The sequence below is a fragment of the Podarcis raffonei genome, chromosome 3, assembly GCF_027172205.1.
Source record: "Podarcis raffonei isolate rPodRaf1 chromosome 3, rPodRaf1.pri, whole genome shotgun sequence".
In the NCBI taxonomy this organism is placed as follows: Eukaryota; Metazoa; Chordata; class Lepidosauria; order Squamata; family Lacertidae; genus Podarcis; species Podarcis raffonei.
Genome location: NC_070604.1, coordinates 97276772 through 97292212, shown reverse-complemented (window position 1 = coordinate 97292212; position 15441 = coordinate 97276772). Strand labels below are relative to the sequence as shown.

General features: G+C 41.0%; 1 protein-coding gene across 5 annotated transcripts in view; it reads right to left on the bottom strand.

Moving 5' to 3' along the window:
- USH2A (usherin) overlaps positions 1-15441 on the bottom strand; it is a 427327-nt gene that overhangs the window by 230175 nt on the left and 181711 nt on the right. The gene's annotated exons all lie outside the window — the stretch shown is intronic.

The following is a 15441-nucleotide window of genomic DNA, read 5'->3' as shown; positions in this document are numbered from 1 at the left end:
GATTAGAAAAGCTAGGTTGGGTACTGAAGGATAAGGCAAGTTGAACAAATGCCACCAAATTCTTTTTAATGTTCAAGGAAGTCCCCTACCTCCCACTTCCTCCTTATTACTACCTATGTTCAGGAATACAGTACTCATATATATCTCTTGTGTACAAAATACACTGGAGCTATAACTAAAAACAACTAATTTTTAGGCAGTATAGAAATAATATACAGGCAGCGACCGTTTTAGGCATGTCCAATGTGTGCGCGACCATACACATGCACACTGGCAGAGGAAAGGGTGTGTGGTGGGGGCGTTCCGCCCCAGGTGTCAACCCTGAGGGGGGTGACATTGCTGCCCCCTGGGACACTCGCCCCGCCCCCATGGACCAGCCCCCCGGGTGTGCGCCGCTCCAGGTGCTGGAGCAGCTAGCTCTGCCTCTGCACGTGCATTGTGTCAAACCCGGAAGTGACCTGAACAGAATGGGGTCAGGCTGTTTGCAGGGTTTTTCTATGGTGTTTCAAATATATGCAATTTTACTTAAACGCGCAGTGCCTTGGAATGCAATCCCCACGTAAATTGGGAGTTGCCTGTAATACATGCAAGTCATTTCTGGACCATCATAGTACAGAGCTCTGGCTGTATCCTCAATTGGGAGGAAGTGCGAGATAAAGGATAGTCAGGAGAGAGACAATGAGCTGCGCTGAAAACAGCTACAACTTTTGATTGCTTCCATTGACTTAGTGTGAAGTAGACAGAGAGGCCAATTTGATGTGACTGCTCTAAGGGGAAACCAACCTACCTGCTGCATCAACCAAGGTAGAAATATGCTACAAGACAGCGTGAGCTTCTCCATGTTGCCCATAGACACAGTGCATTGCAAGCCAGTCCATATGATGTACTTGCCTGTACACACACAGGCTTCCATCTGCTTAGCTCCTCCTGAAAATATCTCCCTGCTTGGTTAGCAAGACCAGTTGTGATGTTATGAACACTAAACTCTTGAACTTTATTTTTTTAAAAAAACTTATTGCTATGAGGAAAGTAAGAATCTATAACCAATGTTTGCCAATCCCAAAAGTGTGCTTAAAAAACAAACAAAAACTTTTCCAGTTCCATTAGTCAGCAACCAACCTATGTCTATGGTAAAGGAAGACAAATCCTCTTCATAAAGGGTAGATTGTTGAGGAAGGCAAAATGAACAATGGCCTTTTGCCTGGATTGGGGTTCATTTTAATAATAATAATAATAATAATAATAATAATAATAATAATAATAATAATAATTTATTATTTATACCCCGCCCATCTGGCTGAGTTTCCCCAGCCACTCTGGGCGGCTCCCAATCAAGTATTAAAAACAATACAGCGTTAAGTATTAAAAACTTCCCTGAACAGGGCTGCAGTTTCACAGGTGTGAACTGAATTAATCTCCAGGATAGTCCCACCCTAGCAATCCTGCCCCCATCCCAATGAGTATTGGGCTGACTAGCTAGAAATGGACTAGCTTTTTAATGGAAGAAGAGGTCAACATCAAGCCACTTATAAGCTGTCATGATCCATACATTTTTACCTGCTCCTCTTCCCCATCCATAATGTACTCAAACGCCCCTGCCAGAAGGTAGGCAACTGCTGTTTCCCCATCCATATGCAATATTGTTCCTTACTGCGTACTATAAAAGCAAGCAGGCGGGGATTAAAACCAGAGTGGTTAAGATACATTGTGTATATTATTTCAGGATGAATACTTCTTTTCTGTTGACTTTCTCTTGCAACACCCCCTGTGCAGCCCACCTGTGAGCTGGGGAGAACAAGTTTAATTTATCATTAGCAGTTTATATGCCCTTTAATTGGAATCAATGTGCTAGCCTAGGCAAATTGTCTATGTAGACTCCCCTGAAATATCTGCATACCTTAAATGGCATGATAAGCTTGCTCAAAGGAGGCAGACAATTTACATTCTACCGGTGTGTTATAAATAAATAATAAGAACAGATTAGAATTATGCATTTACGCCTAGTAGTGAGTGTGAGATGCATAATTCACAAGTGGCGAACCCTTAAGAGACTTCTGAATTCCCCAATCTGAAGCATGCAGATCAAGGGATATTTTTCAATTCCCTCTGTTCCATGCTTCCGTTCTTTTTGCTCGCTTTCCTGGGGACCAAGCGAGGAGCTTCCTGATTACTTCTTATCAATTAAAGTGAATTGTTAGAACAGCTTCTTCTTTTTGGAAACTGGTTAAACAAATATTTTAGTGTTCTTCGCAATGGCCATATTAAGCCATCCCAGACAGTAATACAAGAAGAACTAAATTTGTAAGAAACAAACATGGCCCGTCCTAAAACATTCGAACACTGTATCCATAGGCAGTTTATTTATTTGTATGTTTCATTTCTACCAAATTAGGGGTAGAGGTAGTGTTGGACTGCAACTTCCATCAGCTCCACCCAGCATAACCAATAGTTAGGGATGATGGGAGTTGTATCCCAACACCTGTGGGACATCATATTGGAGAACCCTAATCTAAAGAGTTCAGCAAGGCAGTGATCTTTTATCCTGCCAACAATCCACTTTGGTTAATTTTGCTTAGAGATAGTTAGTGACTGGCCCACAGTCATCCAGTGAGCTGCAGGGCTGAGTGGCAATTTGACCCTAGGTCTCCCTGGACCAAGTCCAGTGTTTGCATTCAAAACAGCACACTGGCCCTCCTTGAATTTATCATACTTAGTAAGGATTTGTTCCACTCAGCCATGCAACTCTCTATTTTACATTTCCACAAGCAATTTACTTCTGGTTGCATGACAGAACGAACATTATAAGGTTCATGCTTCTCCACTTCAGTGTTAAACCCCCACACTAAACATTAACTGGGTCTTTTTTATAGTCCAGTGGTACCTCTGGTTACGTACTTAATTCATTCCGGAGGTCCGTTCTTAACCTGAAACTGTTCTTAACCTGAAGCACCACTTTAACTAATGGGGCCTCCTGCTGCCACCGCACCGCCGGATTTCTGTTCTCATCCTGAAGCAAAGTTCTTAACCTGAGGTACTATTTCTGGGTTAGCGGAGTCTGTAACCTGAAGCGTATGTAACCTGAAGCGTATGTAACCCGAGGTACCACTGTACTTGTGCAACTCCCTCTGTAAAGAGACACTTAGCTGGCTTACTCATTGAATAATAGAATCACAGAATTGTAGAGTTGGAAGGTACCACTAGGGTCATCTAGTCCAACCCCCTGCAATGCAGGAATCTTTTGCCCAAAGTGGGGCTCAAACCTATAACCCTGAGAATAAGAGGAACACTGTGAAAGTTTATTTCACCATGCACTTAGTTTGTGTTGTACTGTTAGATTTTATCTGGCCAAATGAACGAAGTCACAGAAACAAATTGTAGAAATAGCCAATTTTATTAATTTATCAAGTTCAGTGTTGTTCCACCCTGTCTGGATCCTCAAATGACTTAAAAATTTAGATAGCTGAGGGGTGTAATAAGATTAACAAGAGAGTGAAAAACTTTCATGCTCCCATCAGCGCAGCCAAGGTATTCTCATTAAATATGGGTTCAAACTAGAACCCATATTTAAAGATACATTATCTGCAGATGATACTATTGGAGCTAAAATCACATTTACCATTTATTTCTTTGTGAGTGAAGCATTAGACACCAGATGAACAACCCTACAGGATATCTGATCTATAACATGATTTAATCTCTTACTAAGATTTGTCTGCACTGGGAATCAGGGAGGGGAACAGTGTAGAACACACCCATGGGTGAATGGATAGGCAGAAGACAGAGTTCCATAACTCCATTATGACTACAGAATATTCATTTTTCTTATATAAACCAATGCTGAATTGGAAGGGCAGAGAAGTGGCAGTGGATTCATCAAAAAAGTAGCTTCTGTAGTCTCTCTGGTTTGACAGGTACACTAGAATTGTAATTATTGACGTGTCTTCTAGAGAAGCATCCTCTGGGACTACCACCTTAAAGAAATCAGATTCCTTGTAATTTCACTAATTTCATCTAGCTGAAATCAATCATTTAGTCCCTTGAAATTTCCCTTTGATCTTTTGGTAATGCTTGGTACCAAAATTTTACTTTCCACTTTTTTAAAACTTTCCCATACACCAGAAAGAGTTTGCTTTCCGGCTTTCTAGTTACGCTAAAGCACCATCTTTTTTTTTAAGAAAAGCACTCTCATATTACTAACGTGTAGGTGGACTTTTTCACCTTTTCATTTTTCTTCTCCCTACGTTTTATACTGCTTTGAGCATTTTCCAGCATTGTTCAACTGCCATTCACTGTGAGTTATATTTGCATATAAATTTAAACAGAAAGACTTCAATTATGCATAGATTCACATTCCTAGTGCAACTTAACACTACAAGGAAAAATGATGGTGTGCCGTTGGAACAATCATATTAACTCCTGCCAACAACACAACAGGAGTCCAAAACATTTCAGCTGACAGAAGGAAAAATATCATTGTACCTTAATGTTTAAAGAGAGCTATGTGTGTCTCAATTATCCAAACACCCTAAATATCTGACACATGGTGTGCCTTTTTCTATGCATCTAATTAAAACCAATTTTAAACTTATTTTTGGGGTGAAGATTTATAATAGTGTAAAATATTTTAATGTGAAAATGAAGGCTGCTTGTACTGAATATATAGAATAATTCACTGTTTGATCAAACATGATTACACATCAGTATCTGCATCCTTCTCATAATTTAAAAAAGTCAGTGCATATTTTAGATGAGGGGGGGGGAGAGAACCAAAGGCAACTTTCAGTTGAAAGTTGATTAACAAAGACTTGCCCCTACAGTACTTTAGCGTTCAAAGTATCTCCCTACAACAATTATATGTCAGTATTATCTGCCTGTTGCAGAAGGGAGAGGGGGAAAAAGAGGCTTGTCTAAGACCACTTGTTGATTTCATAGCTGATGTGAAATTTGAACCAGAGACTTCCTGCATCAGGGAGCCCAGTCTATTAAACCACTATCTTGCACTAACTCCAGATACAGGAGGTCAAGCATTGTATTGTCCCTATAACTCAGAATGACATCACGAATGGGGAACCTTTGGTGCTTCAGAAGTTGTTGAACGCCCATTAGCTCTAGCGGGCATGGGCAATGGTCAGGGATTAAGCTTCAGATCAGCAACATTTGGAGGGCCAAAGGTTCCTCACATCTGATTTATATCATTAGTTACTGACTGTACTGTTGCACCAAGCCACATTAACTAGCTCATAATGAAGAACTTCAATATGCCTACTTGGCTATGTTCAGTTCTGCCACCCCAGCTTGTGAATCAGGGTTCATGTTCTATGAAGAACCTAGGGTGCTCACTCAAGCTATTTTGTTGGCCTAGGCAAAATGTTATTGCATTTCTGCCCCTTGCATCTTGTTGTACATGGCAAGGTAAGGGATCGTGGTTCCTCGAAATGTTTTCCAGACTGTATCCTCTTTGCCATATTCCACATAAATGAATGGAAGAGACTGGCACAGAACAAGGGGAAAGGGGAGTGATCAGAGATGAGAGAGGCAACATCTTGTTCTAAAGGTCTGGAATGGGTGGTTAAGTTGTGTTTCCCCAGAATATTTTTCTCATTAGGTTGGAGCTGTGCAATTCTGCCTCCTCGGCAGTTGCCTGCTCAGTACCAGTAACAAATCACACAAAACTGGGGTCCATCTTACAAAACTTGGAAAACCTTTTGAGGGATTTAAGGATGAGTGTGGGTCGTGGCGGCAGAAATGCAGAACCAAGGGTCGGTTCATATGTTTGTTCCAACTCACACCCACACTTCAAAGCAAAGTAATTTCCCATAAAATACTTTTGTGTGGCAGTGGCTCCATTTATAATTTAAAACTTACACAGTACTTTTGGATCACATGAGTCATCAGGAATGTTGAGTCGCCAAAGTAGCAGAACTACAAAGCTCTGTAATGGAAGCACTCTGTAAGAGCTGCCTGATCCCAACAGACAGTTTACAAGCATTGTAGACCCTGGGTGGAACCACAGAATGGCAAATATGTACCAAGCAATAGCTTGGTCCCTCTGTCTAGATTAAAGCTGGTTGATCTAATAATCAAAGACCGTGTACAGAACCAACTCTGTGTTAAGCAAGCTTAATCCTATTTTAAATCAATGGGTGAAAGCATGCTTAGGTCTTGTGTTTGACTGTAACCACAGTCCCACTAGCTATGCGCCTCATAATTATCATAAAATTATAAGATATTTCAGGGCATGCTTTTTAGCTACGGGGTCCACAGCAATACAGTCTCATCAGCATTAAAATCTGCTTTTTCTCTAGCTCACTATTTTTTTTCCTACTTACGTCTGCAGACCTCGTGTCACTAAGTACTTTGCTGGGATGATTAAATAACAACACCATTCCTTAAATTATGAATCCAGATGTTTATTTACATGCCACCATATACATTTGCTAGGAATGGCATAAAAAGAAATCAATACTAGCAGGCTGAAGTTGCATTTACACTGTGCATCTGCAATAATGGAGTTTAGTATTTGCAGTAATGCCATCATTGGAACAGTAATGAACTCTCTTTCCTCATCTCCTTCATGATAACCATCTAAAAAGATTAAATTTATGCCTTACTTAAAGAATGCTAATCTGATGTTTTTCTTACATACTTCAATTTATGTTCACTTAATTTTAGTGCTTGTGCACTATTTATTCTTTTTTGTAATGCATCATCTTTAACTAGAACCAAATTTATATGGTAAGTATATATCCGTATGACGGCTATGAATATATCCATCCTATAAAATTGTAACAACTTTTGAAGCTAAACTGCAGGTTATGCAATAAGCTTTGATCAGAGGAAGACATATAACACCATATTTTAGAGTAATAGTTGAACATCATGGGAAACAGAACTTAACTTAAATGCTATGGGGCTTTATGTAAACAATTTGGATGATTGGTACAAAAACCTAGTTTCAAGCTTAGCTGTGCTTCAGTGCAGGGCAGGGGTTGTTCAAGCAGCAAAACACAGCTATAACTCTCTTTACAGCTCTTACGGTCTTTTGCATCTAAATATACTGTAAATTTGAATCAAGAAGTTTGGCTAATGCATATTTTTGTTTGTTTGTTTTTGCATATTTCAAAACAGGGATGGGGAACTTTTGGCCCTCCATATGTTCTTGGACTGCACTTCGAGACAGCATGGCTACTGGTCAGAGATGACTGAATCTGCAGTTCATACATCTGGAGGGCCAAAGTTTCTCATCTCTGCTTTGAAATGTAAACCAGCAGGTTTTCAAAATATGAGGATACTTCTCTAACATTCTGGGTGGGATCCATGGCAGCAGCCATGCTACTAGTTCCACATGCCAAAGCCGTGTATGCATCTTGGACTAAATTGTGTTCCTGTGTTGACTTGCAAACCACTTTTGGCTTCAAAGAAAAACAATCAAAATCCCACTGTGTGCAAAGCCTTTGTCCTCACCTGAAGCAGCTGTTTAGATCCTGCCCTCACTGTCTCTGAACATATAATCAAACTAAGAAGCGTTTCCCCCCAGCATCCAGATTTAGGCATGCTGGTATATTATCAAAGCGTATATACCTTGAATCTCGTGGCATGCAAAACTGCCTGTGCTATGTTCTTTGTTGCCACTTAATAAGGCCAAGTGGGTACTCTTCTTGCTGGACAGTTGCTATATTGATCCCTTAACCAGAAACCAAGCTGATATTCAGCTGCTCTCATCAGCCAGCTATATTCCACATAGCAGGAAAGAAAGGTCTTGCCTTTCCTGGCGTCAATTTTCATTTATGAAGAAAATTATAGTTCTGAGTGAGAATTCTTTTCTTTTCCCCCCTCCATAGAACCAAAATACTGTTAGAGGACGGGTCTAATATCTTACAAGATTTCTACTTCTAAATTTCAAAATGAAATTGTAAATTTGAAAATGGCACAGGCTTAGTTTATAATGCTTTTGAACGTCAAAGTACTTTAAGTTTTTTGCCTGATAAAAATAGCAACCTTGAATCATGCTGTCAATATCTAAGAAAAGTATAAATTCCCAGGAGTGTGTGACCTGCTGAGGATTTAAACTGGCAAGTGACCTGGAGTGAAAGGACTAGGAAGCACACCCTTTAAGGGCCAGGTCATCACATTCTTTATAGATCCCAGTTGCAATGCCTTAAGTCCAACCTAGCACATTCACTGTGACTGGACACTATGCAGATATTAAAGACCAAAGAGCTTGGTATTTTATTAACTCTGCAATTCCTACTTTACTTTATTATTTCCATTTAAAGCAGATTTTCTACTCAAACATTTAAAAAATACAGAAGGAAGAATAATGGAACTCTTCATAAAATGTATCTTGAGCCTTGGACAGTTAATACTTATGAACACATATATTTTTTCTAACGGATGGGAAAGAGTTTAAAGAAGATAGCCAGCTAACGCTTGGTTAACATACCTCTGTAATACTATTATGCCACAGTATATTCTGTTGCTTAATGAGAGAGAATGCATAGGACATGTTCTAGTAGAGCCAAATGAGAAATTTAGACACAGCATATGAATGACCCTGCTTCTCAATTCAGTCGCACAATTTCCAGTAACTTCACGGTAGCAGAGAATGGCTCAGGTTCCCTCCAGAAACAGCTAACACTTCCAATGGCTTCAAGGGTGATTTGCGTCCTTCAGCAGTAAGTGGAAACTTCCATATAATGTGTAATATTATTCCCCGTGTGCCTCACAGGAGAATACTGTTAAATGTTAAATCTTTAGAGGACAATAATAAACTATCGCTTTTGGGTCTCTACTACATCCACTGGTTGTGTTGCCATCATTCATTACCATCCTAGACCAGGTAGAGTCCCCAGTGCAGCAGGTGTATTTGATGTGATACACCTGTAATGTTCAGTTACAGCCCAGGGGTTAACAGCCAGCCAACAATAATTATCCTGCTATATAGGTCACAGTTCTTGTAATATCTATATATTACACAGTGCCTGTAATATCTACACTGACAACATTATTTTCCTTCAAACACAATTCTTCATTTCCAGTTTACATTCCCACTTTCCAGTACAACACTCTGTTTTACAGCATTAGCCACTGCCCAGTAATTCTAGGATCATCTACTCTGCAAGTTGTTGCTTACTGTGCAAACTAATTAATGCAATGCTTTTGATTCCAGGAAATGTAAAAGAAACTACAGAAAGACCTTACCATGGAAATTCAATTTTTAGAATGGTTCATTTTTAAATAGAATCTGAAGCTTAAAAGAGCTCGTTAAAGCAGGTTAAAAGCAACATGTTGCTTAAAACCTTAGAGTGGCATAACTGAAAACATAATTAAAATAGATATGTAAATTCCTGTTAAAAGCAAATGCATGTAAAAGCATCTAGGTTTCCCCAGTTTAGCCTCAGTATCCTGCTTTAGAGTTTCTATGGCTGCTGAGACATTGTTTAAATTCTGGTTGCAAAGGTTTTCCCTAAGAACATAAAGCAATAGCATTCAACCAGTGTGCCATGGCACCCTGGGGTGCCTTGAATGATGGTCAGGGATACAACCGGCAACACTAGTCTCCCCTCCCTCTTCTGATGTCCTCGTGCATCTCTGCCTCCCATAGGCTTGCATGGCTGTGTTGCAGTGGCTCTGACTACAAGCTCCCCAGGTGAATGGTTCTTCTGGAGCTGACCAGTGGATGCTGAGCTGAGGTGGCCTCAGAGTAAGCAAGCAAGTGGGTGAGGGAGCCCAGCCACTCTGTCTGCCAGTCCTTGCTGTTGGGAACAGACAGACAAGCGGGAGGCTGGACAGGAAGGCAGGAACTGCGCTGGCCTTTCTTCTGCTTGCTGTGTGCAATGCTTGCCTGAGAACCAAGTGTCTGGAGCCAAAGGGCAGCCTTTCCACTATGCAGGCCCGGCAGTGCCCACTGCTGCCACTCAAGGCGAGTAAGATGGTGGCTTCACATTCACCTTCAGCCATCTCTGTCAAGCTACTAAGGCTGGGGGCATCCTCTTCCCAGGTCCCTGTGGCGTGGCGCGAGGAAGCACCTCTCTTTGGGGCGGGGTGGGGCGGGGGTGCTTCCTCAGAGACCAGGGGTGGCTGACCGGAGCACTCCCAAGGAGAGGAGAGAGGAGAGGAGGCTGAGGGAACACTCCACAAAGGAGGGTGTTCAAAAAGGCATGAGGGACTGCCAGCTCAGGGGTCCCTCATAGGGGTAACATAACTGGACTTCTGAGGCTCAGAGTGTGTTTCCCCGCAGAGGAAAGAATGTAGTTGGTCAAGCAAGCCATGGACTCAAAAAGATTGAAAACCTCTGACATAAAGAGACAGATGAAGCCCAGCAATTCTCATGTGCCTCAGAAATAATCTTCCTTCCACCATCTTGCTACCATTGTTGCAAGCACACTTTGGTGAAGAGAAGTTATGTATTTACATGGGTTATTCCATTTTACCTTAAAAGAACCCCGTAAAGAACCCCATAAAGTAGATTAGGCTGATAGATAGACATTAGTGGGAACAAATTTGCTCCACCCCCATCCCTTACCTGAAGGATGGTTGCACTAGCATTTGGTGTGGGACAGGAGAACAAATTAAGGCCATAGTATGCCTCCATGGGGTATTACAGGGTTGTGGCCACACCACAGTCCTCGCCTACAGCTATAAGATTGGGAGTGGTCTGGAGTGTCCACAGGGCTGGGCAGGTGCAATAGGGGAAATGTACTGGTGCAAGGCCACTTTGTACATGTTCAGATCCCACATACCCCAATCTTAGCTTAGGAAGTCACTGTATGCAACAGTTGACCTACCCAGGTGATGTGAGAGGGATGCTTCCCCGTTTACACAATGAGTAAGGTCACCTGCTCTCACTGTTTGATCGGCTCTTATTATATTTCAATAAATATGACCATTCCAAAGCTCTGTCAAGCTGGGATCACCAAATGCTGTGCATAAAACTGCTAAAACGGATTCCTCCTTGAACCCTAGTCGTCATCATTTCTATACAGTACTGGTTTTTCCAGATTATGATCTAAATGCCTCACAAATACAAATAATCATTATAAATGCACAACAAAAACACAATAGTGTCATAATCTAGAGCTGTAACCAATATATGAAGTTGCCTTTTCTTACCACCATATGGTTGTGAATGTTCTGACAAAGGTTTTTGGTAAAACCTTTTTGTGTCATTATCTCTGTGCTTATTTTTAGAAAGTGTTTTCCTCGTAGCCAAGTGCTCAGCAGTCGAGGCACAGACAGTGTGTGTGTTCTCCCCTGGATCATTATGTTACCCAAATCTGATCAAAGGACAAGGGACTCCAGAAGCTTGTCCAGCTGTGGTCTTATAATAACACCATTAGGTTTTGCTCCATAATCAAGGCCCCTAAAAGTCAACGAAGCTTTGGGCTTAGTATCTGCGACAAGGTTAACTGAAATCTGTTGCAAGGATAACCACTTTAGCAGATTGTATCAGCAGGAAATATTTAAACACTATTTAAAAGGATTTTAAATAAGGAGATTTTATTTAACACTGCCCAAATGCATGGCTAGAGGAAGTGATACAGCAGACATGCCACAAATAGACATACGCCTCTTCTCTACTGATCCCCATAATGTTACACCAAGTAAATGGCCCAAATCCATCTGTTTTCAAGCTAAAACACTGATATGCCAAACTCAGCTAGCCGGATTTGCCCTTTGATTTCGGGCATGCTGAATCTGCATCCCAGATCTGTAGAATTAATGACACTCAGCACCGATCAATGGCGATGTCACTGTTGTCAGTCAGACTATGCCATCTTATGTTTGCATTATAACTCTAAGTGAGATGCTTGATTATTCCATAAACCCAGCATAATCAACCCATTGTAACGGTGGGGTGTTAGTGGTGATTTAGTTTCTTATCATTTTCACAAAACTTAAGCAATAAAAAGGGAAGGTTGTATGGTGTATTGTGAACACATGCATGATGTTCTTTCTACATACTGTAGTTATAAGTTTGTGGGAGGAACCCTCCTAAACCTAAGAAATTAATGTCACAATCTATCTAATATTTGGGATAGGAGGGGAAATGTAAGCTGCAGAACTGTGTCAGACAAGGAATCCCTGAGCTGGCTAATGCCTGGCCAGGCTAGTTAAGTGCAGAGACTTTAAGAAACAATACTGGGGCATTCAGGGACATTGTCCTTCCCACAGACACACACCCCGACTCTGTGGAGTGGACAGAGAGAGGAGAATTGGCAGGTTGCCAAAGTGATAGGGGGCATGATGCCATGGGAAAGAAATGACTTTTGCAGAAAGATTTTGAAACTAGATGACAAAGGTAACAGGAAGGAGGTTTGGGTTTTGATGAGGGGTGTGCTGGGAAGAAGGAGGATAACCAAGACCAGAACTATCTTGGCTGCTGACTGGAGAGGCTGCAACCAAGAGACTGAAGAGCATGTGTGGCTGCATTTGATTCAAGCTGGCTGAAGTTGTGGAAGAAGCAAGGAGAGGCACTCATAATGCTATGGACTCTTCTTCTCTGTGCAGATCCAGGTGTATATGGGTGTAAAATAAACCAAATATCTTAAAACGCTACAGCCTCCACCGTTCCCTGAATACACAATTGGAATCCATGGAAGCTTGCTACTGCATGGCAGAGATCGGGGTGGCATGTAACAATACCATATTTACTCGAATCTAATGCTCACCTTTTTTGGCCGAATTACATTGCGAAAATTAAGGTGCGCATTAGATTCAATGGCACATTAGACTCAAGTAAATATGGTATACACTGGTGTTAGTTGTCATAGCGACATCTTTCAAAATCAAGGTGTGTTTGTATGAATTCATCCAAATGATGAATTTGAGGTGTGTGTAAATGGGTTATCATTTCTAAGGTGCATGCCCAATCAAACTATGCATTAATTTGAAACACATGCCAAGTACACCTTTCCCTTATTAGTGTATTCATGCTTGGCTCTCCCAGTTTCATAATGTGAAATAATGTATCTGACACAACAACAACAACCAGCCTTCTGCACTGGAGTTCAACCCCATAAACATTTTGTCCAAAGAAAATCTCACTGAACTCAATATGAGTTTACTCCCAGAAAAGCACACATAGGATTACAGTTGGATTTGGCCACAGTTTTCCCCCTTCTTCTCCCTTGATGGCCTTTTCATCATTTAGAAGCTGCATTGCTACTCATGTGATGGCTGAGATCGGAAGGCATGATTTGGATTGGCTCAGGGTGCTTCTAGGCTGCCACTGTTTCCAGATGGGATTCGCATACCAGTAAATTTAGTTGCATAATTCAAGCTGATTTGGAGTTCTTGCACAAAAAACACACAGCCCATGAAAAATACGGGAGGTTTCAACAATAAGGAAAGTGATGGGGTATGCACTGGAAAGTGTGGGATAAAGCTTGATGTGACATCATTTAATATCCCCCTCCCCAAAACAAATAAGAAAGAACACTCAATAAAGAGCTGGTCATCTAACCTCCAAACAAACTTTGAGCTAACCAATTAGGATAAATCTTCAACAAACAGCTCACCTGGGAGCCTAAGAATGATCTTTCCCCCTCCTGAGAATGAGCCTGGCTAAGCTCAAAGCAGTTAAAGTTAACCTGGACAACCAGTGTCAGCCCCAAGATTTGGGGGGTCACTGGGAAAGATGCCTTTAATAGGACCCATCACACACATGGGCCTACCTCTGCTCTGCTGCCTATACATTTGTCCCATCCCTTTGGGTTCAAACTGCCCAGCCACACACACACACACACACCCCGGGAGATGATAAGAGGAACAGACACTATAGTTACTGCTTCTTGCTCCTGTCACCGCTTGCATGCCAGCAACAAGTCTAGATAATTTGTTTCTTACATCCTACTAGATTCAGTTCTTTAGCTCAAGTAGAGGCTGTCGGTCACAGTGGCCTGAGTCCAAAGAACTGTACAACTAGTTCCACGTAACCCACAAGGGTTTAGCTTTGAGTTTCTCAAATAGCTACCTACACTATATCCTGGTAAGTCTCTTGGATATTGATGAGCATTTCAAAAGTGGTTTGTGATACAGTACTGTGGTTTGCGCTGTTTAAAGGGGGAAAGTTTTTCTTTAACTCCACTGGGCATTTCTAAGCTCTTGGGAAATACCTAAAGTAGTTATTGAGATTACTGACATTGAATTTTTTGCTGATATCTCAAAAGAATTACTACTAGCTTGCCTAGTCTTACTGCAAAAGCATTTTCACCTGTTTCACAGAAAAGTGGCATAAAATTATAAATATATAAATTGTATCGTCCTCAAACTGCATCATAGAACATTTTCCCCGCAGATCTTTTAATAATGCTTTTTATGATAATATTACCACCAGTCTGTATTCCAAATTCTTAGAAACCGAAGAATAAGACAGCACACACACGAGCACACACAAAAAAGATTGATGGAGATCTTGAAAGAAAAAAAAAAAGCCCCAAAAGATAAACGACACTACAAGAATATAGGAAAACCTGGAGGGGGGATATTAATTGCACCTACACATTTGATAAATATTTATTTTTTTGCAGAAGAAAAATGCATACTAGTTTAAACTGTCATTATGCGAACCTATATCCTATTTTTCATATTATTAGCAATACATAATGTGGTAGTTTATATTCAAAAATAAAACCAAAATGTATATACCTCATGTATTTATCTAGAAATACACCAAGGTTACTATGGTTACGGAAAATCCATTACCTTTGAATACAGAATGAAAAAGTTTGACTTAAAGTGTGCACTATTTATTATAGTATACATCAACAGCCTTCAGGGGGTTCTCTAACTGGGCTCATTTTTCAGTGTCAGAAGTGACCCACCACACTAGTAGCTTATGGGATGTGCACGGCAAGAAATTTTAACGGAATGCATTCTAAGTTTTCCTGCACTAACTCAAAATGCAGAAATGCCACACATTTAAAGAAACTGTATCATCAGAAAATGAGTTGCGTTTTGTCCCACAAACTAGTTAAGCCAGAGTATTTAGATTCTGGCCAATTCACACATATTTCCCATAAAAACGGGGTGGTGAGTCAGTGCAACTAATAGTTCAGTCCTGTGCAGTGAGAGTAGTAAGAAGCATCCTTCCACATTGTATGAGCAGGTGCATCTGTATCCTGTGTCCTCAGGCAGCTGCCAAACCTCTAGCATCCTGGCAGAACCCATTAGCAGTGACCACTATCCAGCACCTCCTGGGCCAAGTGGCTGGGCTGGTGAATCTAGCATTGATGATACACTGTAGGAAATTTTAAACTGACCTAGCTGCTTCCACTGACTCAGTTTGTGACCAACATAAAAGGCCTTTCCCCAATATAAAAATCTATGGCAACTGATTTGTGCTGGCTCATTCAGCCATGCAGGTCACCTCCTTGGTACTGTGGTCAAACAGGCTTATGTGAACCAGTCCACAGTGTTCTATGTCATAAATAATAACAA